Source organism: Canis lupus, chromosome 22 (assembly GCF_048164855.1).
Source record: "Canis lupus baileyi chromosome 22, mCanLup2.hap1, whole genome shotgun sequence".
Classification (NCBI taxonomy): Eukaryota; Metazoa; Chordata; class Mammalia; order Carnivora; family Canidae; genus Canis; species Canis lupus.
The window spans coordinates 36,252,719-36,258,338 of record NC_132859.1 but is presented as its reverse complement, the minus strand read 5'-3'; positions in this window follow the sequence as shown (position 1 = coordinate 36,258,338).

Below are 5,620 nucleotides of genomic sequence, written 5' to 3'. Positions count from 1 at the left end.
AGCACATGTATGACAGACAATTAGCAAATAAGATATGGCTGTAGTTATAGGTTGCTAAGTTGCCATATTTTTCATTTATCTGAGATACCATCTTTTTGTAAAGGGGGCATCTGTTTCAAAGATGTAAAATGTGGAGAAAATATACATATTAGAAAAATGAAGTTATGTAAGTTATAACTTGCAAGAAACATTTTTGCAGATAAGCTCAAGAAAATGGAAGTTATTTGCAAGCTATAGACTCATAAAGCTATTTTTTAAATTTTTTCCTTTTCTTACTTTTTTCCTTTTACCTACCTTCCTTTTTTAATCTTGGTACAATCCATATATTTTTGTAAGAGTCATTAAAACTATCTTGGAACAAGGTGGAAAATAGATTTTTAGGTGGAGAGATGGTTTAACTTAATGAACTTGTTCTTGGCAATTACAACCATTAGACTGTTTTCCCCAAATGGGTGATGACTTGTGGTTTTCCAAATTCTCAGGCAAAAGATAACATATGTAAATCTCTACATAATAAACTTGATACTGAAAGGAAGCATAAAACTTAAAAAATTCTTTAAGATCCATCTCTTTTTCCTTTAGTTCATATGTGTTATTAGCATAGTCATTACTTCAAGATCTTTAATTTCTCCTTAAGGCAACCATACTTGCTTGCAGTAGGTACCACATCTATTATATTTTAAGGTAATACTTCTATGTGGTCCATTTGATAATGGTTTATCATCCTATGACCTAGATTTTTTCCCTGCCCCACCCCCTATGACCTAAATCTTATTGAATAAACTCAAAATAATTCTCTTTTCATCCTACAGACTACAAATGTATTTGGCTGTTTTGAGTAAATGTCTTTATTAGAAATAAGGGGATAGGGCCTATAGTTTTTTTTTTTTAAGATTTTATTTATTTATTCATGAGAAACACAGAGAGAGAGAGGCAGAGACACAGGCAGAGGGAGAAGCAGGCTCCATGCAGGGAGCCCGACGCGGGACTTGATCCCGGGTCTCCAGGATTGTGCCCTGGGCCGAAGGCAAGCGTCAAACCGCTGAGCCACCCAGGGATCCCCAGGGCCTATAGTTTTGAATGGGAGGGTAGACTATACACTCCAAGAGAAAAAGAATGAGGGTCTAGTCCAATGCCTGACGCATAGAAAAAGTGCTTTGCAGGTATTTTTTGAATGCATGAATGAGGCCAAGGACAGCTGAGGAAAGAGAAAAAGACTGTGAGTAGTGGTTTAGGAGAGATTTGGTTTTCAAGTAATCCTATCAGAGAAATGGAGTAAAAGAATTTATTTCAAGCAATAAAAATAGGACGAGATTTACTATAGATAAACACTTTTTCAGACATATTATCTGTTTTATAGGCCTTATCAAGATTACCTTCAGAGAAAATCTGAGGGGTTAGTGACTGAGAGGGGTTAAATTTGCTCTCAGGTATTTGCAACATCATATGATCTCACCACACTTGTTCTTCTCAAATGAATGGAGTTTTGAGTGTGGATTCTCCCAGAGATGGCTGGAGCAGGTAATAATAACAGGGCAGTGAATGGATGGATGGATGACAGATGGATGAATGGAAGGAAGGAAGTCAGGTATCTGCTTAGGGCTTTAGAGTTATACACCGTGTTGCTCCAGAGGTTACCATTTACATAGTGATGTGAATCTCACTGTCCAGACCTATACAACCTGCATGATACTATTCAAAGATAACTATGAAATCCTAGACCATTCAGGTTACCAGACACAAGCCAAGTAGTTGGAGCTAGGGACCAGGTGAAACATATTTATGGATATACCGGGAAGAGAAGACTAGCCTGCAACAAGAATAAAAGCAGATTGGAACTTTAAAAGATAATAGGCATCTCCAGAAGAAAGAAGGGACCTGGGCCAGAGATAATTGAGGTAGGTAAATGGCAGTAGAGCACACACTAAGTCCTCAGCACAGCTGTGGTTCTGGCCTTTGGCATATTTATAAATCAGATGAGAAGATGTCATGCTAAATATATGTGTCAATTTGACTAGGCTACAATAGATAGTTATTAATCAAGTACTAATCTAGGTGTTGATGTGAAGATAATTTTGTAGATGTGATTAATATCTACAATCAGTTGACCATAAGTACAGGAGATTAACCATCAATAATGTAGGTGGGCTTTATCTAATTGGTTGAAAGCCTTAGGGGCAAAATCTGAGATTTCCCAGAAAAGGAGATAATTCTCCCTCAAGTCTACAGCATCAGCTGCCTGAGTTTCAAGCATACTGACCTGTTATAGATTAAGAATTTACCAGGTACCACAGTCAGATTGCCAATTCCTCAAAATCAGTCTAGATTGAGTGATTATTTTGGTTTTTCTTTTTTGATTTAGCATCTTGTTAACAATATTTTAGCATCATTAATAGGAAAACCACCATTTGCATAGTAACTCAAAATCAGCCATTTAAGAAAATAACGTAATACTCAACCACTACCTCTCATTTGGTTCTACTGGCAAGCCCAGGTGATACCAGATTTGTGTATTCCAAATATATCTATATCTTATCTAGATCTGTATCTTATATATCCTGGAGATATACCCTCCTTTCAAGAGGGCTCCAGGAATATCTAGGAGGCTGCCCTGGCCCAGCCCCAGAGCCTGTAGAGACACAAGGAATAGCTGCCCAGTTCTGAGCCCTCATGGATGAAGTGGCACCCACTGTACTGAATCCCCTAGTCTTTGCTCCTGGCCCCCAGTTTTACCTGCCCTGGACCTTCTTCAACTTCATGGCAGAAGAGGTCAGGCAAGAGCAGAGGCTCAGGTCCCAGGACATGGAGGGATGGAGTGGGCTGCAGACCAAGGCACACAAGAAAAAGAAAAGCTGAGAAAAATGTGCTGCCATGCATTTACTTCCCCAATGGCTGTCTCTGGCAGGGAACCTTCTACTCTGGGCAGCAGATGTCACAACTGCATGGCTCCTCTGTGTGGTTTTGCAGAGAGACTGACAGCTAAAGGCTTTTAGCTGCCAGTCTCAGGAGAACAGAAGTCAGGACAAGAATCTGGCCTTCAACAAGTTCAGGGTGTTATATCTCTACCCTGACTGATATAGGAGACTACATAGAACTAAAAGGCAGAATGTGGTAGTCAACACAGCTTTGTTGAGTGCCTACTATGTGCCAGCCACTGTGGATACGGCTGAGTGCAAGTGATGGCAGTGGGGAGGGAAGTCCATATGAGATGGCATTATGGGCTATGAAGAGGTGGAATCAGCACTGCTCTTGCAGGAATAACACGATAGGCCGCAGAGGAAGAGCTGCCTTTGCTTCAGCCCAGGAGGCAGCCATATCAAGCTACCAGAAATTTCACTTGCATGTGGAAAGAATCTACACCAAGGAATCTGCTGAATCATAATCTAGACTAACCATGGTACCTCGTGCAAACTCATTTCCTTTTTGTCTCTTCACCTGTGACGTTAAACACATGTGTGAAGAAAATAATTTCTTTCATGGTTGCTGAAATCTGGAGTTGGATTGGGTTTATTTCAGCAAGTTACTAACCGCTTCTGATTCTAATTACTGAAGCAGCTGAGAATTGCTGGTTTCCTTTGATGCTTGCAAGAGAGAAGCTATTTAAGACGCTTAGGATCGCATGAAGGTTGATCTACCTTACTGTGATACCTTTGAGACTCACAGTCAGAGATTGGGTTTGGAGGGTCCTATAAGACATTCTGAAACCTGTAGGCACATTGTTCTATTTTTTTTTTGCCCCCCTCTTCCTACTCACCTTCAGATATGGAGAAAATGCTAAATTGACAATGGTTAGGGTTTACAGGCTGCAGAATCTTGTGGTCTGAGCTCTCAACAGCTATCACCAATCCCAAATATTTCCTGTAGTGAGAAGAAGGCCATAGGAGATGCAGAGATGAGAAAGAACACAAGAAAATTCATCATCTTGCTTTTATATCCTGGTAGGAGATTCTCCTTTGGGGGTCATTTGGAACTTTTATCTTTTAATGAAGGCAGAACTGGTTATTGCAATTGTAAGTAAAGGGAGGAAAGCACTAAACTTTTCTCTTTTTTTCCCCAGATTTATTAAGATAAAATTGACATATAACTTTGTATAAGTTTAAGGTGTACAGTGTGTTGATTTGATACACTTGTATATTGCAGAATGATTAGGGTTAGTTAACCTCCATCTAAAGAATTGTAATTCTTTTCAAAGGCCTTATAATATTCAGTGACTCTTCAGAGGTATGAGTGCTTTCATAGCAGTGGACCTCTGGCTGTAAAGGAAGAGCCATCTCTACATGTTGATCTGGAAAGTCTCTAGGGTACACTACTAACAACAACAACAACAACAACAACAACAACAACAACAAAAAAGGAGATGTTAATATATATAATATGTTAGATTTTATGAGAATAAAATAGCTGTAGGAATATATATTTGTATTCTTTTTTTTATTATTTTGAGAGAGAGTGTGCACATGTGTGTCTGAATGAGCAGGGTAAAAGAAAGAGGAAGAGGGAGAGAGAGAATCTTAAACCACTCCCCAGGGCTTAATCTCAGGATCCTGAGATCATGACCTAAGTCACCCAAGTGCCCCTTGTATTTCTTTATATTTCATAAATATGTAACAAAAAGGGCAGCCCGGGTGGCTCAGTGGTTTAGTGCCGCCTTCAGCCCACGGCGTGATCCTGGAGACCCAGGATCGAGTCCCACGTCAGGCTCCCTGTATGGAGCCTGCTTCTCCCTCTGCCTGTGTCTCTGCATCTCTCTGTGTCTCTCATGAATAAATAAGTAAAATTTAAAAAATATGTATATGTAACAAAAATAAGTCATAAACTCCTAAAATGTTTACCTCTATTAGAGTCAGAGGATCTACTCTAGGAGTAGAGAATAGAGTAGAAGTCATAGGCATGGGGTCAAGGCACTTCTTTCAGTGTGCCTTTTCATATTTGATTTTTTTTTGTATGTGTGGCAAAATATACATAACATAAAATTTACCATTTTAGCCATTTTGAAGTATATAATTCAATGACAATAACTATATTCATGATATTATATAATCATCATAGCTATCTGTTTCCAGATAGCTATGATATTTGTATCATCCTAATAGGAAGCCCCATACCTACTATTAAGTAGTCTCTCTTCATTCTCCATCCTGCCTAGCCCCTGGAAACCCCAAATCTGTTTTGTACCTCAATGAATTTGCCTATTCTGGATACTTCCTATAAGTGGAATCATGTAATATGTGGTATTTTGTGTCTGGGTTCCATGTTTTCCAGGTTTATCCAGTTGTAGCATGCATTCATACTTCACTTCTTTTTAAGGCTGAATAATATTCTACTTACAGATAGAACATACTTCTCTATCCATTCATTCATTGATGGATATTTGTGTTGTTTCCATCTTTCGCTTATTGTATTTAGTGCTGCTATGAACATTAATGTATAAGTTTTTGTTTGAACACCTAGTCTTACTTCTCTTGGGTATATTCCAAAGAGTGGGATTTCTGGGTCATATAGTAGTTCCATTTAATTTACTGTGGAACCACCAAATTCCTTTACACAGAAGCAGCACCATTTGCATTCCCACCAACAATGTATGAAGGTTCCAATCCTACACAATCTTGCCAACCCCTGC